Raw genomic sequence first — 25,168 nt, 5'->3', positions numbered from 1 at the left:
TTAAATTCAAGACACTCCATTGAAAGACTAGGTCCATGCAACACTGAGTACCCCTGGGCATAATGGTTGAAAGCAAGGCAAACTGGGTGCAGGCCTGAGCACACTGCCTTGCTTCAAAATGGCCCCTTGACCCCCACAACATGGCCAGGCCCTGCCTGGACCAGGCCTCAAAATGGCCCCCACCCACATGGCCAGGCCCCAACAACACCCCAAAAAGTAAAAAAACACACAAACATCACCCCAATCCAATGCCATCCATGCCCTCAATGATGTTTAAAATCAAGACACCCCACAGAAAGACTTGGTCCATGCACCACTCGTTACCCCTGGGCATAAAATGGATGAAAGCAAAGCAAACTGGGTACAGGCCTGAGCACACTGCCTAGCTTCAAAATGGCCCCTTGACCCCCACCACATGGCCAGGCCCTGCTGGACCAGGACTCAAAAAGGCCCCCATCCACATGGCCAGGCCTCAACAACACCCCAAAAAGTCAAAAAGCACACAAAAATCGCCACAATCTAATGCCATCCATGCCCTGAAGGATGTTTAAATTCAAGACACCCCACAGAAAGATTAGGTCCATGCACCACTGAGTATCCCTGGGCATAATGGTTGAAAGCAAGGCAAACTGGGTGCAGGCCGGAGCACACTGCCTGGCTTCAAAATGGCCCTTTGACCCCACCACATGGCCAGGCCCTGCCTGTACCAGGCCTCAAAATGGCCCCCACCCACATGGCCAGGCCCCAACAACACCCCAAAAAGTCAAAAAACACACAAAAATCACCACAATCCAATGCCATCCATGCCCTCAAGGATGTTTAAATACAAGACACCCCACAGAAAGACTAGGTCCATGCACCACTCACTGTACCTGGGCCTACTGACTAGTGAGGCTTTACAGATATCCCACAATTAAAAAAAAATCAACATATGACAGCTAAAATTCCATGATATAAATGAGAATTAAGTTAAAAATGAAATCACAGAAACAGTTGTATCATGCACCCATGACTAACCCTGGGCCTACTGGATACTGTGGCTACCCACAGGCCACAATATAGTTTTTTTACAGTTGTGAAAAGGTTTTAAAATTGTAGTTGCAGCAACTGCAATGCCCCAACAAACAACATCCAACTTACTTGTAAAATCTCTTATCCAAAAGTGATCCAAACCAGGGGTGAAACTTGCCTGAGAGGTCAGCGGTGTGCTCCCACATCCTGTTGTCTATTTAAAGTACTCCCGTGAGTCATTGAGCTGACAAGATCGTGGATGAAGCACCTGCGCACCAGTGAGAGGTAGCGGACTGGATATAATGTTTGGCAGCCTACTCAGCAAACCCAAAAATAAAGACTATATTCTCTACTGATGATGTTCAATAAACCAGAAACACGTGTCTAGAGATCAGCACTATTTGCGTCAACCTTGGTGAAATACTCGAAAATGTCAGAGCGAGCTACAGGAGACTGCATTTACCAGAATACATGGGGCGAACCTTGCCTATGAGGTCAGCGGCGTGCTCCCACATCCTGTTGTCTATTTAAAGTACTCCTGTGAGTCATTGAGCTGACGAGCTCGTGGATGAAGGACCTGCACGCCAGTGAGAGGTACCGGACCTGATATAATGTTTGGCAGCCTACTCAGCAAACCCCAAAATAAAGACTGTATTCTCTACTGATGACGGTAAATAAACCAGAAACACATGTCTAGAGATCAGCACTATCTACGCCAATCTTGGCGAAATACTCGAAAATGTCAGAGCGAGCTACAGGAGACTGCATTTACCAGAATACCAGGGGCGAACCTTCCCTGAGAGGTCAGCGGTGTGCTCCCACATCCTGTTGTCTATTTAATGTACTCCCGTGAGTCATTGAGCTCAAGGATGTTTAAATTCAAGACACCCCACAGAAAGACTAGGTCCATGCACCACTGAGTACCCCTGGGCATAATGGTTGAAAGCAAGGCAAACTGGGTGCAGGCCTGAGCACACTGCCTGGCTTCAAAATGGCCCCTTGACCCCCAGCTACATGGCCAGGCCCTGCCTGGACCAGGACTCAAAATGGCCCCCACCCACATGGCCTGGCCCCAACACCACCCTAAAAAGTCAAAAAACACACAAATATCACCACAATCCAATGCCATCCATGACCTCAAGGATGTTTAAATTCAAGACACCCCACAGAAAGACTAAGTCCATGCACCACTGAATACCCCTGGGCATAATGGTTGAAAGCAAGGCAAACTGGGTATAGGCCTGAGCACACTGCCTGGCTTCAAAATGGCCCCTTGACCCCCACCACATGGCCAGGCCTTGCCTGGACCAGGCCTCAAAATGGCCCCCACCCACATGGCCAGGCCCCAACAACACCCCAAAAAGTCAAAAAGCACACAAAAATCACCACAATCCAATGCCATCCATGCCCTCAAGGATGTTTAAATTCAAGACACTCCATTGAAAGTCTAGGTCCATGCAACACTGAGTACCCCTGGGCATAATGGTTGAAAGCAAGGCAAGCTGGGTGCAGGCCTGAGCACACTGCCTTGCTTCAAAATGGCCCCTTGACCCCCACAACATGGCCAGGCCCTGCCTGGACCAGGCCTCAAAATGGCCCCCACCCACATGGCCAGGCCCCAACAACACCCCAAAAAGTAAAAAAACACACAAACATCACCCCAATCCAATGCCATCCATGCCCTCAATGATGTTTAAAATCAAGACACCCCACAGAAAGACTTGGTCCATGCACCACTCGTTACCCCTGGGCATAAAAAGGATGAAAGCAAAGCAAACTGGGTGCAGGCCTGAGCACACTGCCTAGCTTCAAAATGGCCCCTTGACCCCCACCACATGGCCAGGCCCTGCTGGACCAGGACTCAAAGAGGCCCCCATCCACATGGCCAGGCCTCAACAACACCCCAAAAAGTCAAAAAGCACACAAAAATCGCCACAATCTAATGCCATCCATGCCCTCAAGGATGTTTAAATTCAAGACACCCCACAGAAAGACTAGGTCCATGCACCACTGAGTATCCCTGGGCATAATGGTTGAAAGCAAGGCAAACTGGGTGCAGGCCGGAGCACACTGCCTGGCTTCAAAATGGCCCTTTGACCCCACCACATGGCCAGGCCCTGCCTGTACCAGGCCTCAAAATGGCCCCACCCACATGGCCAGGCCCCAACAACACCCCAAAAAGTCAAAAAACACACAAAAATCACCACAATCCAATGCCATCCATGCCCTCAAGGATGTTTAAATACAAGACACCCCACAGAAAGACTAGGTCCATGCACCACTCACTGTACCTGGGCCTACTGACTAGTGAGGCTTTACAGATACCCCACAATTAAAAAAAAATCAACATATGACAGCTAAAATTCCATGATATAAATGAGAATTAAGTTAAAAATGAAATCACAGAAACAGTTGTATCATGCACCCATGACTAACCCTGGGCCTACTGGATACTGTGGCTACCCACAGGCCACAATATAGTTTTTTTACAGTTGTGAAAAGGTTTTAAAATTGTAGTTGCAGCAACTGCAATGCCCCAACAAACAACATCCAACTTACTTGTAAAATCTCTTATCCTAAAGTGATCCAAACCAGGGGTGAAACTTGCCTGAGAGGTCAGCGGTGTGCTCCCACATCCTGTTGTCTATTTAAAGTACTCCCGTGAGTCATTGAGCTGACAAGATCGTGGATGAAGCACCTGCGCACCAGTGAGAGGTAGCGGACTGGATATAATGTTTGGCAGCCTACTCAGCAAACCCAAAAATAAAGACTATATTCTCTACTGATGATGTTCAATAAACCAGAAACACGTGTCTAGAGATCAGCACTATTTGCGTCAACCTTGGTGAAATACTCGAAAATGTCAGAGCGAGCTACAGGAGACTGCATTTACCAGAATACATGGGGCGAACCTTGCCTATGAGGTCAGCGGCGTGCTCCCACATCCTGTTGTCTATTTAAAGTACTCCTGTGAGTCATTGAGCTGACGAGCTCGTGGATGAAGGACCTGCACGCCAGTGAGAGGTACCGGACCTGATATAATGTTTGGCAGCCTACTCAGCAAACCCCAAAATAAAGACTGTATTCTCTACTGATGACGGTAAATAAACCAGAAACACATGTCTAGAGATCAGCACTATCTACGCCAATCTTGGCGAAATACTCGAAAATGTCAGAGCGAGCTACAGGAGACTGCATTTACCAGAATACCAGGGGCGAACCTTCCCTGAGAGGTCAGCGGTGTGCTCCCACATCCTGTTATCTATTTAATGTACTCCCGTGAGTCATTGAGCTCAAGGATGTTTAAATTCATGACACCCCACAGAAAGACTAGGTCCATGCACCACTGAGTACCCCTGGGCATAATGGTTGAAAGCAAGGCAAACTGGGTGCAGGCCTGAGCACACTGCCTGGCTTCAAAATGGCCCCTTGACCCCCAGCTACATGGCCAGGCCCTGCCTGGACCAGGACTCAAAATGGCCCCCACCCACATGGCCTGGCCCCAACACCACCCTAAAAAGTCGAAAAACACACAAATATCACCACAATCCAATGCCATCCATGCCCTCAAGGATGTTTAAATTCAAGACACCCCACAGAAAGACTAGGTCCATGCACCACTGAATACCCCTGGGCATAATGGTTGAGAGCAAGGCAAACTGGGTATAGGCCTGAGCACACTGCCTGGCTTCAAAATGGCCCCTTGACCCCCACCACATGGCCAGGCCCTGCCTGGACCAGGCCTCAAAATGGCCCCCACCCACATGGCCAGGCCCCAACAACACCCCAAAAAGCCAAAAAGCACACAAAAATCACCACAATCCAATGCCATCCATGCCCTCAAGGATGTTTAAATTCAAGACACCCCATTGAAAGACTAGGTCCATGCAACACTGAGTACCCCTGGGCATAATGGTTGAAAGCAAGGCAATCTGGGTGCAGGCCTGAGCACACTGCCTGGCTTCAAAATGGCCCCTTGACCTCCACAACATGGCCAGGCCCTGCCTGGACCAGGTCTCAAAATGGCCCCCACCCACATGGCCATGCCCCAACAACACCCCAAAAAGTAAAAAAACACACAAACAACACCCCAATCCAATGCCATCCATGCCCTCAAGGATGTTTAAAATCAAGACACCCCACAGAAAGACTTGGTCCATGCACCACTCTTTACCCCTGGGCATAAAATGGATGAAAGCAAAGCAAACTGGGTGCAGGCCTGAGCACATTGCCTAGCTTCAAAATGACCCCTTGACCCCCAACACATGGCTAGGCCCTGCTGGACCAGGACTCAAAATGGCCCCCATCCACATGGCCAGGCCCCAACAACACCCCAAAAAGTCGAAAAACAAACAAAAATCACCACAATCCAATGCCATCTATGCCCTCAATGATGTTTAAAATCAAGACACCCCACAGGAAGACTTGGTCCATGCACCACTCAGTACCCCTGGACATAAAATGGATGAAAGCAAAGCAAACAGGGTGCAGGCCTGAGCACACTGCCTGGCTTCAAAATGGCCCCTTGACCCCCACCACATGGCCAGTCCCTGCCTGGACCAGGCCTCAAAATGGCCCCCACCCACATGGCCAGGCCCCAACAACACCCCAAAAAGTTGAAAAGCACACAAACATCACCACAATCCAATGCCATCCATGACCTCAAGGATGTTTAAATTCAAGACACCCCACAGAAAGACTAAGTCCATGCACCACTGAATACCCCTGGGCATAATGGTTGAAAGCAAGGCAAACTGGGTATAGGCCTGAGCACACTGCCTGGCTTCAAAATGGCCCCTTGACCCCCACCACATGGCCAGGCCTTGCCTGGACCAGGCCTCAAAATGGCCCCCACCCACATGGCCAGGCCCCAACAACACCCCAAAAAGTCAAAAAGCACACAAAAATCACCACAATCCAATGCCATCCATGCCCTCAAGGATGTTTAAATTCAAGACACTCCATTGAAAGTCTAGGTCCATGCAACACTGAGTACCCCTGGGCATAATGGTTGAAAGCAAGGCAAGCTGGGTGCAGGCCTGAGCACACTGCCTTGCTTCAAAATGGCCCCTTGACCCCCACAACATGGCCAGGCCCTGCCTGGACCAGGCCTCAAAATGGCCCCCACCCACATGGCCAGGCCCCAACAACACCCCAAAAAGTAAAAAAACACACAAACATCACCCCAATCCAATGCCATCCATGCCCTCAATGATGTTTAAAATCAAGACACCCCACAGAAAGACTTGGTCCATGCACCACTCGTTACCCCTGGGCATAAAAAGGATGAAAGCAAAGCAAACTGGGTGCAGGCCTGAGCACACTGCCTAGCTTCAAAATGGCCCCTTGACCCCCACCACATGGCCAGGCCCTGCTGGACCAGGACTCAAAAAGGCCCCCATCCACATGGCCAGGCCTCAACAACACCCCAAAAAGTCAAAAAGCACACAAAAATTGCCACAATCTAATGCCATCCATGCCCTCAAGGATGTTTAAATTCAAGACACCCCACAGAAAGACTAGGTCCATGCACCACTGAGTATCCCTGGGCATAATGGTTGAAAGCAAGGCAAACTGGGTGCAGGCCGGAGCACACTGCCTGGCTTCAAAATGGCCCTTTGACCCCACCACATGGCCAGGCCCTGCCTGTACCAGGCCTCAAAATGGCCCCCACCCACATGGCCAGGCCCCAACAACACCCCAAAAAGTCAAAAAACACACAAAAATCACCACAATCCAATGCCATCCATGCCCTCAAGGATGTTTAAATACAAGACACCCCACAGAAAGACTAGGTCCATGCACCACTCACTGTACCTGGGCCTACTGACTAGTGAGGCTTTACAGATACCCCACAATTAAAAAAAAATCAACATATGACAGCTAAAATTCCATGATATAAATGAGAATTAAGTTAAAAATGAAATCACAGAAACAGTTGTATCATGCACCCATGACTAACCCTGGGCCTACTGGATACTGTGGCTACCCACAGGCCACAATATAGTTTTTTTACAGTTGTGAAAAGGTTTTAAAATTGTAGTTGCAGCAACTGCAATGCCCCAACAAACAACATCCAACTTACTTGTAAAATCTCTTATCCAAAAGTGATCCAAACCAGGGGTGAAACTTGCCTGAGAGGTCAGCGGTGTGCTCCCACATCCTGTTGTCTATTTAAAGTACTCCCGTGAGTCATTGAGCTGACAAGATCGTGGATGAAGCACCTGCGCACCAGTGAGAGGTAGCGGACTGGATATAATGTTTGGCAGCCTACTCAGCACACCCAAAAATAAAGACTATATTCTCTACTGATGATGTTCAATAAACCAGAAACACGTGTCTAGAGATCAGCACTATTTGCGTCAACCTTGGTGAAATACTCGAAAATGTCAGAGCGAGCTACAGGAGACTGCATTTACCAGAATACATGGGGCGAACCTTGCCTATGAGGTCAGCGGCGTGCTCCCACATCCTGTTGTCTATTTAAAGTACTCCTGTGAGTCATTGAGCTGACGAGCTCGTGGATGAAGGACCTGCACGCCAGTGAGAGGTACCGGACCTGATATAATGTTTGGCAGCCTACTCAGCAAACCCCAAAATAAAGACTGTATTCTCTACTGATGACGGTAAATAAACCAGAAACACATGTCTAGAGATCAGCACTATCTACGCCAATCTTGGCGAAATACTCGAAAATGTCAGAGCGAGCTACAGGAGACTGCATTTACCAGAATACCAGGGGCGAACCTTCCCTGAGAGGTCAGCGGTGTGCTCCCACATCCTGTTGTCTATTTAATGTACTCCCGTGAGTCATTGAGCTCAAGGATGTTTAAATTCAAGACACCCCACAGAAAGACTAGGTCCATGCACCACTGAGTACCCCTGGGCATAATGGTTGAAAGCAAGGCAAACTGGGTGCAGGCCTGAGCACACTGCCTGGCTTCAAAATGGCCCCTTGACCCCCAGCTACATGGCCAGGCCCTGCCTGGACCAGGACTCAAAATGGCCCCCACCCACATGGCCTGGCCCCAACACCACCCTAAAAAGTCAAAAAACACACAAATATCACCACAATCCAATGCCATCCATGACCTCAAGGATGTTTAAATTCAAGACACCCCACAGAAAGACTAAGTCCATGCACCACTGAATACCCCTGGGCATAATGGTTGAAAGCAAGGCAAACTGGGTATAGGCCTGAGCACACTGCCTGGCTTCAAAATGGCCCCTTGACCCCCACCACATGGCCAGGCCTTGCCTGGACCAGGCCTCAAAATGGCCCCCACCCACATGGCCAGGCCCCAACAACACCCCAAAAAGTCAAAAAGCACACAAAAATCACCACAATCCAATGCCATCCATGCCCTCAAGGATGTTTAAATTCAAGACACTCCATTGAAAGTCTAGGTCCATGCAACACTGAGTACCCCTGGGCATAATGGTTGAAAGCAAGGCAAGCTGGGTGCAGGCCTGAGCACACTGCCTTGCTTCAAAATGGCCCCTTGACCCCCACAACATGGCCAGGCCCTGCCTGGACCAGGCCTCAAAATGGCCCCCACCCACATGGCCAGGCCCCAACAACACCCCAAAAAGTAAAAAAACACACAAACATCACCCCAATCCAATGCCATCCATGCCCTCAATGATGTTTAAAATCAAGACACCCCACAGAAAGACTTGGTCCATGCACCACTCGTTACCCCTGGGCATAAAAAGGATGAAAGCAAAGCAAACTGGGTGCAGGCCTGAGCACACTGCCTAGCTTCAAAATGGCCCCTTGACCCCCACCACATGGCCAGGCCCTGCTGGACCAGGACTCAAAGAGGCCCCCATCCACATGGCCAGGCCTCAACAACACCCCAAAAAGTCAAAAAGCACACAAAAATCGCCACAATCTAATGCCATCCATGCCCTCAAGGATGTTTAAATTCAAGACACCCCACAGAAAGACTAGGTCCATGCACCACTGAGTATCCCTGGGCATAATGGTTGAAAGCAAGGCAAACTGGGTGCAGGCCGGAGCACACTGCCTGGCTTCAAAATGGCCCTTTGACCCCACCACATGGCCAGGCCCTGCCTGTACCAGGCCTCAAAATGGCCCCCACCCACATGGCCAGGCCCCAACAACACCCCAAAAAGTCAAAAAACACACAAAAATCACCACAATCCAATGCCATCCATGCCCTCAAGGATGTTTAAATACAAGACACCCCACAGAAAGACTAGGTCCATGCACCACTCACTGTACCTGGGCCTACTGACTAGTGAGGCTTTACAGATACCCCACAATTAAAAAAAAATCAACATATGACAGCTAAAATTCCATGATATAAATGAGAATTAAGTTAAAAATGAAATCACAGAAACAGTTGTATCATGCACCCATGACTAACCCTGGGCCTACTGGATACTGTGGCTACCCACAGGCCACAATATAGTTTTTTTACAGTTGTGAAAAGGTTTTAAAATTGTAGTTGCAGCAACTGCAATGCCCCAACAAACAACATCCAACTTACTTGTAAAATCTCTTATCCAAAAGTGATCCAAACCAGGGGTGAAACTTGCCTGAGAGGTCAGCGGTGTGCTCCCACATCCTGTTGTCTATTTAAAGTACTCCCGTGAGTCATTGAGCTGACAAGATCGTGGATGAAGCACCTGCGCACCAGTGAGAGGTAGCGGACTGGATATAATGTTTGGCAGCCTACTCAGCAAACCCAAAAATAAAGACTATATTCTCTACTGATGATGTTCAATAAACCAGAAACACGTGTCTAGAGATCAGCACTATTTGCGTCAACCTTGGTGAAATACTCGAAAATGTCAGAGCGAGCTACAGGAGACTGCATTTACCAGAATACATGGGGCGAACCTTGCCTATGAGGTCAGCGGCGTGCTCCCACATCCTGTTGTCTATTTAAAGTACTCCTGTGAGTCATTGAGCTGACGAGCTCGTGGATGAAGGACCTGCACGCCAGTGAGAGGTACCGGACCTGATATAATGTTTGGCAGCCTACTCAGCAAACCCCAAAATAAAGACTGTATTCTCTACTGATGACGGTAAATAAACCAGAAACACATGTCTAGAGATCAGCACTATCTACGCCAATCTTGGCGAAATACTCGAAAATGTCAGAGCGAGCTACAGGAGACTGCATTTACCAGAATACCAGGGGCGAACCTTCCCTGAGAGGTCAGCGGTGTGCTCCCACATCCTGTTGTCTATTTAATGTACTCCCGTGAGTCATTGAGCTCAAGGATGTTTAAATTCAAGACACCCCACAGAAAGACTAGGTCCATGCACCACTGAGTACCCCTGGGCATAATGGTTGAAAGCAAGGCAAACTGGGTGCAGGCCTGAGCACACTGCCTGGCTTCAAAATGGCCCCTTGACCCCCAGCTACATGGCCAGGCCCTGCCTGGACCAGGACTCAAAATGGCCCCCACCCACATGGCCTGGCCCCAACACCACCCTAAAAAGTCGAAAAACACACAAATATCACCACAATCCAATGCCATCCATGCCCTCAAGGATGTTTAAATTCAAGACACCCCACAGAAAGACTAGGTCCATGCACCACTGAATACCCCTGGGCATAATGGTTGAAAGCAAGGCAAACTGGGTATAGGCCTGAGCACACTGCCTGGCTTCAAAATGGCCCCTTGACCCCCACCACATGGCCAGGCCCTGCCTGGACCAGGCCTCAAAATGGCCCCCACCCACATGGCCAGGCCCCAACAACACCCCAAAAAGACAAAAAGCACACAAAAATCACCACAATCCAATGCCATCCATGCCCTCAAGGATGTTTAAATTCAAGACACCCCATTGAAAGACTAGGTCCATGCAACACTGAGTACCCCTGGGCATAATGGTTGAAAGCAAGGCAATCTGGGTGCAGGCCTGAGCACACTGCCTGGCTTCAAAATGGCCCCTTGACCTCCACAACATGGCCAGGCCCTGCCTGGACCAGGTCTCAAAATGGCCCCCACCCACATGGCCATGCCCCAACAACACCCCAAAAAGTAAAAAAACACACAAACAACACCCCAATCCAATGCCATCCATGCCCTCAAGGATGTTTAAAATCAAGACACCCCACAGAAAGACTTGGTCCATGCACCACTCTTTACCCCTGGGCATAAAATGGATGAAAGCAAAGCAAACTGGGTGCAGGCCTGAGCACATTGCCTAGCTTCAAAATGACCCCTTGACCCCCAACACATGGCTAGGCCCTGCTGGACCAGGACTCAAAATGGCCCCCATCCACATGGCCAGGCCCCAACAACACCCCAAAAAGTCGAAAAACAAACAAAAATCACCACAATCCAATGCCATCTATGCCCTCAATGATGTTTAAAATCAAGACACCCCACAGGAAGACTTGGTCCATGCACCACTCAGTACCCCTGGACATAAAATGGATGAAAGCAAAGCAAACAGGGTGCAGGCCTGAGCACACTGCCTGGCTTCAAAATGGCCCCTTGACCCCCACCACATGGCCAGTCCCTGCCTGGACCAGGCCTCAAAATGGCCCCCACCCACATGGCCAGGCCCCAACAACACCCCAAAAAGTTGAAAAGCACACAAACATCACCACAATCCAATGCCATCCATGACCTCAAGGATGTTTAAATTCAAGACACCCCACAGAAAGACTAAGTCCATGCACCACTGAATACCCCTGGGCATAATGGTTGAAAGCAAGGCAATCTGGGTATAGGCCTGAGCACACTGCCTGGCTTCAAAATGGCCCCTTGACCCCCACCACATGGCCAGGCCCTGCCTGGACCAGGCCTCAAAATGGCCCCCACCCCCATGGCCAGGCCCCAACAACACCCCAAAAAGTCAAAAAACACACAAAAATCATCACAATCCGATGCCATCCATGCCCTCAAGGATGTTTAAGTTCAAGACACCCCATTGAAAGACTAGGTCCATGCAACACCGAGTACCCCTGGGCATAATGGTTGAAAGCAAGGCAAACTGGGTGCAGGCCTGAGCACACTGCCTGGCTTCAAAATGGCCCATGACCCCACCACATGGCCCGGCCCTGCCTGTACCAGGCCTCAAAATGGCCCCCACCCACATGGCCAGGCCCCAACAACACCCCAAAAAGTCGAAAAACACACAAAAATCACCACAATCCAATGCCATCTATGCCCTCAATGATGTTTAAAATCAAGACACCCCACAGGAAGACTTGGTCCATGCACCACTCAGTACCCCTGGACATAAAATGGATGAAAGCAAAGCAAACTGGGTGCAGGCCTGAGCACACTGCCTGGCTTCAAAATGGCCCCTTGACCCCCACCACATGGCCAGGCCCTGCCTGGACCAGGCCTCAAAATGGCCCCCACTCACATGGCCAGGCCCCAACAACACCCCAAAAAGTCGAAAAGCACACAAATATCACCACACTCCAATGCCATCCATGCCCTCAAGGATGTTTAAAGCAATGGAAGCCAGAGGAACATCAGTTAAACACCCCAAAAAGTCGAAAAGCACACAGAAATCACCACAATCCAATGCCATCCATGCCCTCAAGGATGTTTAAATTCAAGACACCCCACAGAAAGACTAGGTCCATGCACCACTGAGTACCCCTGGGCATAATGGTTGAAAGCAAGGCAAACTGGGTGCAGGCCTGAGCACACTGCCTGGCTTCAAAATGGCCCCTTGACCCCCAGCTACATGGCCAGGCCCTGCCTGGACCAGGCCTCAAAATGGCCCCCACCCACATGGCCTGGCCCCAACACCACCCTAAAAAGTCGAAAAACACACAAAAATCACCACAATCCAATGCCATCTATGCCCTCAATGAAGTTTAAAATCAAGACACCCCACAGGAAGACTTGGTCCATGCACGACTCAGTACCCCTGGATATAAAATGGATGAAAGCAAAGCAAACTGGGTGCAGGCCTGAGCACACTGCCTGGCTTCAAAATGGCCCCTTGACCCCCACCACATGGCCAGTCCCTGCCTGGACTAGGCCTCAAAATGGCCCCCACCCACATGGCCAGGCCCCAACAACACCCCAAAAAGTTGAAAAGCACACAAACATCACCACAATCCAATGCCATCCATGACCTCAAGGATGTTTAAATTCAAGACACCCCACAGAAAGACTAAGTCCATGCACCACTGAATACCCCTGGGCATAATGGTTGAAAGCAAGGCAATCTGGGTATAGGCCTGAGCACACTGCCTGGCTTCAAAATGGCCCCTTGACCCCCACCACATGGCCAGGCCCTGCCTGGACCAGGCCTCAAAATGGCCCCCACCCCCATGGCTAGGCCCCAACAACACCCCAAAAAGTCAAAAAACACACAAAAATCATCACAATCCGATGCCATCCATGCCCTCAAGGATGTTTAAGTTCAAGACACCCCATTGAAAGACTAGGTCCATGCAACACGAGTACCCCTGGGCATGATGGTTGAAAGCAAGGCAAACTGGGTGCAGGCCTGAGCACACTGCCTGGCTTCAAAATGGCCCATGACCCCACCACATGGCCCGGCCCTGCCTGTACCAGGCCTCAAAATGGCCCCCACCCACATGGCCAGGCCCCAACAACACCCCAAAAAGTCGAAAAACACACGAAAATCACCACAATCCAATGCCATCTATGCCCTCAATGATGTTTAAAATCAAGACACCCCACAGGAAGACTTGGTCCATGCACCACTCAGTACCACTGGACATAAAATGGATGAAAGCAAAGCAAACTGGGTGCAGGCCTGAGCACACTGCCTGGCTTCAAAATGGCCCCTTGACCCCCACCACATGGCCAGGCCCTGCCTGGACCAGGCCTCAAAATGGCCCCCACTCACATGGCCAGGCCCCAACAACACCCCAAAAAGTCGAAAAGCACACAAATATCACCACACTCCAATGCCATCCATGCCCTCAAGGATGTTTAAAGCAATGGAAGCCAGAGGAACATCAGTTAAACACCCCAAAAAGTCGAAAAGCACACAGAAATCACCACAATCCAATGCCATCCATGCCCTCAAGGATGTTTAAATTCAAGACACCCCATTGAAAGACTAGGTCCATGCAACACCGAGTACCCCTGGGCATAATGGTTGAAAGCAAGGCAAACTGGGTGCAGGCCTGAGCACACTGCCTGGCTTCAAAATGGCCCATGACCCCACCACATGGCCCGGCCCTGCCTGTACCAGGCCTCAAAATGGCCCCCACCCACATGGCCAGGCCCCAACAACACCCCAAAAAGTCGAAAAACACACAAAAATCACCACAATCCAATGCCATCCATGCCCTCAATGATGTTTAAAATCAAGACACCCCACAGGAAGACTTGGTCCATGCACCACTCAGTACCCCTGGACATAAAATGGATGAAAGCAAAGCAAACTGGGTGCAGGCCTGAGCACACTGCCTGGCTTCAAAATGGCCCCTTGACCCCCACCACATGGCCAGTCCCTGCCTGGACTAGGCCTCAAAATGGCCCCCACCCACATGGCCAGGCCCCAACAACACCCCAAAAAGTTGAAAAGCACACAAACATCACCACAATCCAATGCCATCCATGACCTCAAGGATGTTTAAATTCAAGACACCCCACAGAAAGACTAAGTCCATGCACCACTGAATACCCCTGGGCATAATGGTTGAAAGCAAGGCAATCTGGGTATAGGCCTGAGCACACTGCCTGGCTTCAAAATGGCCCCTTGACCCCCACCACATGGCCAGGCCCTGCCTGGACCAGGCCTCAAAATGGCCCCCACCCCCATGGCCAGGCCCCAACAACACCCCAAAAAGTCAAAAAACACACAAAAATCATCACAATCCGATGCCATCCATGCCCTCAAGGATGTTTAAGTTCAAGACACCCCATTGAAAGACTAGGTCCATGCAACACCGAGTACCCCTGGGCATGATGGTTGAAAGCAAGGCAAACTGGGTGCAGGCCTGAGCACACTGCCTGGCTTCAAAATGGCCCATGACCCCACCACATGGCCCGGCCCTGCCTGTACCAGGCCTCAAAATGGCCCCCACCCACATGGCCAGGCCCCAACAACACCCCAAAAAGTCGAAAAACACTCGAAAATCACCACAATCCAATGCCATCTATGCCCTCAATGATGTTTAAAATCAAGACACCCCACAGGAAGACTTGGTCCATGCACCACTCAGTACCCCTGGACATAAAATGGATGAAAGCAAAGCAAACTGGGTGCAGGCCTGAGCACACTGCCTGGCTTCAAAATGGCCCCTTGACCCCCACCACATGGCCAGGCCCTGCCTGGACCAGGCCTCAAAATGCCCCCCACTCACATGGCCAGGCCCCAACAACACCCCAAAAAGTCGAAAAGCACACAAATATCACCACACTCCAATGCCATCCATGCCCTCAAGGATGTTTAAAGCAATGGAAGCCAGAGGAACATCAGTTAAACACCCCAAAAAGTCGAAAAGCACACAGAAATCACCACAATCCAATGCCATCCATGCCCTCAAGGATGTTTAAATTCAAGACACCCCACAGAAAGACTAGGTCCATGCACCACTGAGTACCCCTGGGCATAATGGTTGAAAGCAAGGCAAACTGGGTGCAGGCCTGAGCACACTGCCTGGCTTCAAAATGGCCCCTTGACCCCCAGCTACATGGCCAGGCCCTGCCTGGACCAGGCCTCAAAATGGCCCCCACCCACATGGCCTGGCCCCAACACCACCCTAAAAAGTCGAAAAACACACAAAAATCACCACAATCCAATGCCATCTATGCCCTCAATGATGTTTAAAATCAAGACACCCCACAGGAAGACTTGGTCCATGCACCACTCAGTACCCCTGGACATAAAATGGATGAAAGCAAAGCAAAGTGGGTGCAGGCCTGAGCACACTGCCTGGCTTCAAAATGGCCCCTTGACCCCCACCACATGGCCAGTCCCTGCCTGGACTAGGCCTCAAAATGGCCCCCACCCACATGGCCAGGCCCCAACAACACCCCAAAAAGTTGAAAAGCACACAAACATCACCACAATCCAATGCCATCCATGACCTCAAGGATGTTTAAATTCAAGACACCCCACAGAAAGACTAAGTCCATGCACCACTGAATACCCCTGGGCATAATGGTTGAAAGCAAGGCAAACTGGGTATAGGCCTGAGCACACTGCCTGGCTTCAAAATGGCCCCTTGACCCCCACCACATGGCCAGGCCTTGCCTGGACCAGGCCTCAAAATGGCCCCCACCCACATGGCCAGGCCCCAACAACACCCCAAAAAGTCAAAAAGCACACAAAAATCACCACAATCCAATGCCATCCATGCCCTCAAGGATGTTTAAATTCAAGACACTCCATTGAAAGACTAGATCCATGCAACACTGAGTACCCCTGGGCATAATGGTTGAAAGCAAGGCAAACTGGGTGCAGGCCTGAGCACACTGCCTTGCTTCAAAATGGCCCCTTGACCCCCACAACATGGCCAGGCCCTGCCTGGACCAGGCCTCAAAATGGCCCCCACCCACATGGCCAGGCCCCAACAACTCCCCAAAAAGTAAAAAAACACACAAACATCACCCCAATCCAATGCCATCCATGCCCTCAATGATGTTTAAAATCAAGACACCCCACAGAAAGACTTGGTCCATGCACCACTCGTTACCCCTGGGCATAAAATGGATGAAAGCAAAGCAAACTGGGTGCAGGCCTGAGCACACTGCCTAGCTTCAAAATGGCCCCTTGACCCCCACCACATGGCCAGGCCCTGCTGGACCAGGACTCAAAAAGGCCCCCATCCACATGGCCAGGCCTCAACAACACCCCAAAAAGTCAAAAAGCACACAAAAATCGCCACAATCTAATGCCATCCATGCCCTCAAGGATATTTAAATTCAAGACACCCCACAGAAAGACTAGGTCCATGCACCACTGAGTATCCCTGGGCATAATGGTTGAAAGCAAGGCAAACTGGGTGCAGGCCGGAGCACACTGCCTGGCTTCAAAATGGCCCTTTGACCCCACCACATGGCCAGGCCCTGCCTGTACCAGGCCTCAAAATGGCCCCCACCCACATGGCCAGGCCCCAACAACACCCCAAAAAGTCAAAAAACACACAAAAATCACCACAATCCAATGCCATCCATGCCCTCAAGGATGTTTAAATACAAGACACCCCACAGAAAGACTAGGTCCATGCACCACTCACTGTACCTGGGCCTACTGACTAGTGAGGCTTTACAGATACCCCACAATTAAAAAAAAATCAACATATGACAGCTAAAATTCCATGATATAAATGAGAATTAAGTTAAAAATGAAATCACAGAAACAGTTGTATCATGCACCCATGACTAACCCTGGGCCTACTGGATACTGTGGCTACCCACAGGCCACAATATAGTTTTTTTTACAGTTGTGAAAAGGTTTTAAAATTGTAGTTGCAGCAACTGCAATGCCCCAACAAACAACATCCAACTTACTTGTAAAATCTCTTATCCAAAAGTGATCCAAACCAGGGGTGAAACTTGCCTGAGAGGTCAGCGGTGTGCTCCCACATCCTGTTGTCTATTTAAAGTACTCCCGTGAGTCATTGAGCTGACAAGATCGTGGATGAAGCACCTGCGCACCAGTGAGAGGTAGCAGACTGGATATAATGTTTGGCAGCCTACTCAGCAAACCCAAAAATAAAGACTATATTCTCTACTGATGATGTTCAATAAACCAGAAACACGTGTCTAGAGATCAGCACTATTTGCGTCAACCTTGGTGAAATACTCGAAAATGTCAGAGCGAGCTACAGGAGACTGCATTTACCAGAATACATGGGGCGAACCTTGCCTATGAGGTCAGCGGTGTGCTCCCACATCCTGTTGTCTATTTAAAGTACTCCCGTGAGTCATTGAGCTGACGAGCTCGTGGATGAAGGACCTGCGCGCCAGTGAGAGGTACCGGACCTGATATAATGTTTTGCAGCCTACTCAGCAAACCCCAAAATAAAGACTTTATTCTCTACTGATGACGGTTAATAAACCAGAAACACGTGTCTAGAGATCAGCACTATCTGCACCAACCTTGGCGAAATACTCAAAAATGTCGGAGCGAGCTACAGGATACTGCATTTACCAGAATACCAGGGGCGAACCTTGCCTGAGAGGTCAGCGGTGTGCTCCCACATCCTGTTGTCTATTTAAAGTACTCCTGTGAGTCATTGAGCTGACGAACTCGTAGATGAAGCACCTGCTCGCAAGTGAGAGGTACCGGAACTGATATAATGTTTGGCAGCCTACTCAGCAAACCCCAAAATAAAGACTGTATTCTCTACTGATGACGGTTAATAAACCAGAAGCACGTGTCTAGAGATCAGCACTATCTGGGCCAACCTTGGCGAAATACTCGAAAATGTCGGAGCGAGCTACAGGAAACTGCATTTACCAGAATACCAGGGGCGAACCTTGCCTGAGAGGTCAGCGGTGTGCTCCCACATCCTGTTGTCTATTTAAAGTACTCCCGTGAGTCATTGAGCTGACGAGCTCGTGGATGAAGCACCTGCGCGCCAGTGAGAGGTACCGGACCTGATATAATGTTTGGCAGCCTACTCAGCAAACCCCAAAATAAAGACTGTATTCTCTACTGATGACGGTAAATAAACCAGAAACACATGTCTAGAGATCAGCACTATCTACGCCAATCTTGGCGAAATACTCGAAAATGTCAGAGCGAGCTACAGGAGACTGCATTTACCAGAATACCAGGGGCGAACCTTCCCTGAGAGGTCAGCGGTGTGCTCCCACACCCTGTTGTCCATTTAAAGTACTCCCGTGAGTCATTGAGCTGACGAGCTCGTGGATGAAGTACCTGCATGCCAGTGAGAGGTACCGGACCTGATATAATGTTTGGCAGCCTACTCAGCAAACCCCAAAATAAAGACTGTATTCTCTACTGATGACAGTTAATAAACCAGAAACACATGTCTAGAGATCAGCACTATCTGCACCAACCTAGGCTAAATACTCGAAAATGTTGGAGCGAGCTACAGGAGACTGCATTTACCAGGGGCGAACCTTGCCTGCAAGGTCAGCGGTGTGCTTTCACATCCTGTTGTCTATTTAAAGTACTCCCGTGAGTCATTGAGCTGACGAGCTTGTGGATGAAGCACCTGCGCGCCAGTGAGAGGTACCGGACCTGATATAATGTTTTGCAGCCTACTCAGCAAACCCCAAAATAAAGACTTTATTCTCTACTGATGACGGTTAATAAACCAGAAACACGTGTCTAGAGATCAGCACTATCTGCGCCAACCTTGGCGAAATACTCGAAAATGTCGGAGCGAGCTACAGGAGACTGCATTTACCAGAATACCAGGGGCGAACCTTGCCTGAGAGGTCAGCGGTGTGCTCCCACATCCTGTTGTCTATTTAAAGTACTCCTGTGAGTCTTTGAGCTGACGAACTCGTAGATGAAGCACCTGCTCGCCAGTGAGAGGTACCGGAACTGATATAATGTTTGGCAGCCTACTCAGCAAACCCTAAAATAAAGACTGTATTCTCTAGTGATGACGGTTAATAAACCAGAAGCACGTGTCTAGAGATCAGCACTATCTGGGCCAACCTTGGCGAAATACTCGAAAATGTCGGAGCGAGCTACAGGAAACTGCATTTACCAGAATACCAGGGGCGAACCTTGCCTGAGAGGTCAGCGGTGTGCTCCCACATCCTGTTGTCTATTTAAAGTACTCCCGTGAGTCATTGAGCTGACGAGCTCGTGGATGAAGCACCTGCGCGCCAGTGAGAGGTACCGGACCTGATATAATGTTTGGCAGCCTACTCAGCAAACCCCAAAATAAATACTGTATTCTCTACTGATGACGGTAAATAAACCAGAAACACATGTCTAGAGATCAGCACTATCTACGCCAATCTTGGCGAAATACTCGAAAATGTCAGAGCGAGCTTCAGGAGACTGCATTTACCAGAATACCAGGGGCGAACCTTCCCTGAGAGGTCAGCGGTGTGCTCCCACATCCTGTTGTCTATTTAAAGTACTCCCGTGAGTCATTGAGCTGACGAGCTCGTGGATGAAGTACCTGCATGCCAGTGAGAGGTACCGGACCTGATATAATGTTTGGCAGCCTACTCAGCAAACCCCAAAATAAAGACTTTATTCTCTACTGATGACGGTTAATAAACCAGAAACACGTGTCTAGAGATCAGCACTATCTGCACCAACCTAGGCGAAATACTCGAAAATGTTGGAGCGAGCTACAGGAGACCGCATTTACCAGGGGCGAACCTTGCCTGCGAGGTCAGCGGTGTGCTTTCACATCCTATTGTCTATTTAAAGTACTCCCGTGAGTCATTGAGCTGACGAGCTTGTGGATGAAGCACCTGCGCGCCAGTGAGAGGTACCGGACCTGATATAATGTTTTGCAGCCTACTCAGCAAACCCCAAAATAAAGACTTTATTCTCTACTGATGACGGTTAATAAACCAGAAACACGTGTCTAGAGATCAGCACTATCTGAGCCAACCTTGGCGAAATACTCGAAAATGTCGGCGCGAGCTACAGGAGACTGCATTTACCAGAATACCAGGGGCGAACCTTGCCTGAGAGGTCAGCGGTGTGCTCCCACATCCTGTTGTCTATTTAAAGTACTCCCGTGAGTCATTGATCTGACGAGCTCGTGAATGAAGCACCTGCTCGCAAGTGAGAGGTACCGTCCCTGATATAATGTTTGGCAGCCTCCTCAGCAAACCCCAAAATAAAGACTGTATTCTCTACTGATTGGCGAAATACTCGAAAATGTCGGAGCGAGCTACAGGAGACTGCATTTACCAGAATACCAGGGGCGAACCTTGCCTGAGAAATCAGCAGTGTGCTCCTACATCCTGTTGTCTGTTTAAAGTACTCCCGTGAGTCATTGAGCTGACGAGCTCATGGATGAAGCACCTGCGCACCAGTGAGAGGTACTGGGCCTAATATAATGTTTGACAGCCTACTCAGCAAACCCCAAAATAAAGACTGTATTCTCTACTGATGACTGTTAATAAACCAGAAACACCTGTCTAGAGATCAGCCCTATCTGCGCCAACCTTGACGAAATACTCGAAAATGTCGGAGCGAGCTACAGGAGACTGCATTTACCAGAATACCAGGGGCGAACCTTGCCTGAGAGGTCAGCGGTGTGCTCCCACATCCTGTTGTCTGCTCAATGTGGAAGGGCTGACAACCTTAGGCAAGAAAGAAGGACGAGTCCTCAGAACCACCTTGTCCGGATGAACAGAAAGGAAAGGAGGTTTAGAAGAAAGAACCTGGAGCTCACTCACTCTTTTGGCAGAGGTAATAGCTACCAGGAAAGCCGTCTTGAGAGTAAGAAGATGCAAAGGACAGTTATGAAGGAGCTCAAAGAGAGCACACATCAGATACGTCAAGACAAGATTTAAGTCCAACTGAGGCATGATGAACGGCACGGGAGGAAACGTGCGTGTAATGCCCTTCAGAAAACGGTTAACAACCGGAGATTTAAAAAGAGAAGGCTGCTCTGGAAGCCGTAGAAAGCTGGAGATGGCCAAGAGATAACCTTTGACAGTGCCCAGAGCAGAGCCCCTCTGGGCCAAAGAAAGAAGGAATAGAAGGACCTCAGAAAGAGGGGCAGAAAGGGTATCCACAGCCTTCGCTGTGCACCATACCGCGAACTTGTTCCACCTGCAGGCGTATACCGTCTTGGTCGAGGGACGCCTGGCTGCCAGAATGACATCACAGACTTCAGGAGGAAGATCAAAAGCTGTTAACTGTCACTGCTCAATCTCCACGCATGGAGGTGGAGACTGGACAGGTTCAAGTGGAGGATTGTCCTCTGCTGCTGCGACAGAAGATCCTCACGAAGAGGCAGTCGGATCGGGGGATCGATCGCCATGTTGTGTAGCTCGGGATACCAGTATCTTCGTGCCCAATCCGGAGCCACCAGAATGACTTGTGCCCGGTAGCGCCGAATCTTCTTCAGCACTCTGGGCAGAAGTGGTATAGGCGGAAAGGCATACAATAGATCGCAACTCCACTCGGGCCAAAAAGCGTCGCCAAGCGAGTGTCGCCTTGGAAATTCCAACGTGTAGAACTGATGACATTGCTCATTCTCTTCGGTGGCAAATAGATCTAACCAAGGCTCTCCTGACTGCTGAAAGAGACCTTGCGCCATGTCCGAGTGCAAATGCCATTCATGATATATCAAGCACCAGCGGCTGAGTTCGTCCGCCCTGGAGTTCAGAGAACCTGCCAGGTGTTGAACCACCAAGGAAATGCCTTGATGTTCCAGCCATGTCCTGGAGGTGCAGAGCCTCCTGACATAGGGTCCAGGACCCCACCCAGCCCTGTTTGTTGCAATACCACATGGCGGTGGTGTTGTCCGTTAACACCTGCACTACACTTCCACGGACAGAGGGAAGGAATGCTTTCAGTGCAAGTCGGATCGCCCGAAGCTCCAAAAGGGTGATATGGAGCCGGGATTCCGTCGGAGACCAGAGGCCTCTGATCTCCGCCTCTCCCAAAGTGGCCTCCCCATCCCAGGATGGACGCACCCGTCACCACTGTGTGCTCCGGTTTGGGAAGGGAGAGGGATCTGGCATTGATCCAATCGCGATTTGTGAGCCACCACTGCAGTTGTGTAGTGCCCTCCGAGATCTGGACATGATCGGACAGGTTGCCTTGATGCTGTGCAGGATGCAGGAGGCCATCAGGGCCAGGAGACGAAAGGTCATCCTGACCGAAATCCGGGAAAGAGGCTGAAAGACGGGAATCATAGCCTGAATATCCCGGACTCGCTGCTCAGGAGGATAAACCCGTAACTGCGTCGAATCCAGAACCGCTCCGATGAAGGGGAGCTTCTGAGAGGGACTCAGGTGCGACTTGGGCATGTTGATGGAAAACCCCAGCAAATGCAGGAGGTCGGCCATAGTCTGAAGGTGTGGGGAGAACAGCCTGGGCGAGCCCTCCTTCAACAGTCAGTCGTCGAGGTAGGGGAAGACTGACACACCTGACCTGCGCAGATGAGCTGCGACCACCATCATCACTTTCGTGAACACCCGAGGGGCGGTGGTAAGGACGAAGGGGAGCACGGCAAACTGAAAATACTCCTGGCTTAACATGAACCGCAGGTAACGCTGGTGGGCCGATAGGACGGGGATGTGAAAATATGCGTCCTGAAAGTCCAACGCTACCATCCAGTCTCCAGGGTCGAGGGCAGCCAAGACCTGAGCCAGAGTCAACATCTTGAATTTCTCCTTCCAGAGGAAGCGATTTACATTCCTGAGGTCCAAGATGGGGCACAAGCCTCCTTTGTCCTTCTTGGGGACCAGAAAGTAGGAGGAAGACCAACCACGGCCTACTTCCGACCCAGGAACACGCTTGATGGCCCCCTTGTCCAAGAGGGCCATGACTTCCTGTTGGAGAAGCTCAAAGTGATCCCCCAACATGCGGTGGAACTGAGGTGGCATGGCTGGGGAGGGGGTAACCCCTTTGGACAAGTTGCAGCACCCATTTGTCGGAGGTGACAGAACGCCAATAGAGAAGGTGATGGCAAATCCTGCAGTCCACCGGCGTGGGGTGCGATCCGAAGCTCAGACTATGAATGTTTTGAAGTTGATGTCGCAGGGGTGGAGGTGGACTGTCCCTCACGCCAGCCCCCGGAGCCACCCCGGCGGCCTCCACACCCACGGGAACGCTGAGTCTGGTTCTGCTCAGGCATCTGGCTGAACTAACGGGCAGGAGCGCCTCTTCCATGGCCATGAAAGGAATGAAAAGTAGACGTGGCCGGGCGTGTGGTAGAAAGGCCCAAGGACTTAGCCGTAGCCCGAGAGTCCTTGAAACGCTCCAGAGCAGTGTCTGCTTTATCGCCAAACAGGTGGGTGCCGTCAAAGGGCATGTCTATGAGCGAGCCCTGGATGTCCAGGGAGAACCCATTGGACCACAACCAGGCATGGCGACGAAGCGCCACAGTCGTGGAAATTGCCCTACCGAGGGAGTCCGCGGTGTCCAAGCCAAAACAAATGGCGAACCTAACTGCGTCCTTACCCTCAGCCACAGCCTGAGACAGCACAGCCTGGACCTCCTCTGGGCACGGAGGCAACACCTCGGCGACGGTATGCCACACCGCATGGGAATAGCGGCCTAAAAGGCACGCGGTGTTCACCCCAAGCTGGCCAAAGAGAACAATCACTTGCCAAACTGTTCCAACTTATTAGAGTCTTTATCCAGCGCAGCCGTGGGAAAAGCACGCTCAGACGTTGAAGCCTGAATGACTAGACTCTCAGGTGTGGGGTGGGTGGTCAGAAAGGCAGAGTCACCCTGCGCCGGGCGATGAAGCCTTGAGACGTTTTCATCCACAGGAGCCCCTGTGTCCGGCCGCGACCAAGTGCCCAACAAGACGTCACTGAGGGCATTGTTAAAGGGCAGCAGTGGCTCTGAGAAACTGGACACCGATTGGAGCACCTCAGTAAGGAGATTAGTCTTAAGGGTCACCATGGGGACATGCCCGACAGAGCACCACCGTATATGAGGCACCTTCCTCCATAGTGGGCGGAGGAGAGGCAAACCCCGGATCAGAGGAGACGTCAAGGCCTCCGGCCTCCTCCAAATCATCCACCCAGTCCTGCTCAGAATCACACTGACGAGCCAGAGGGTTCTCGGACCCATCCCAATCATCCTCTACCGCCGGCAGAGGAGGCATAGGCCCTGGTGGCGGGGCAGGGATCAGGGTGGGAGGAAACGACACTGGGAACGACGCCGGTCTAGGCCGAACCGGCGCTGTGTCCCAATTCGGATCCCAGGCGGGTACAAAACTGTCCGGGGAACTGGGGCAGAGGTGGAACCAGCGGTATCCGCTGCGGTGCTGCCGGCGGAATAGAGGGCGGTGCTGGGGCCGGAGCCAGCAGCATGGGGCCTCTTGGTGCCGTGGCTGGAGCCAGGGGCGCAGGATTCCTCGGCGCCGGAGTCGGAGCCACAGGCGGCGCTGGGGCTGGATCCACCAGACAGTTTGACGGACCAGCAGGATCTTGGCACGGGACCGCGGGGTCTGAAGGCGCACCGGCGAGAGCCCGAGGCCTAAACAGGCGGTCCATGGCAGCAAGAAATTCTTGCATTTGTGCGGAAGTCGCCGACGGACCCGGATAAGGAGGGTAGGCTGCGGGACTCTCA

The sequence above is a fragment of the Lissotriton helveticus genome, chromosome 7 (genome assembly GCF_964261635.1).
Source record: "Lissotriton helveticus chromosome 7, aLisHel1.1, whole genome shotgun sequence".
NCBI classification, from domain to species: Eukaryota; Metazoa; Chordata; class Amphibia; order Caudata; family Salamandridae; genus Lissotriton; species Lissotriton helveticus.
Note: the sequence above shows the minus strand (reverse complement) of the source record.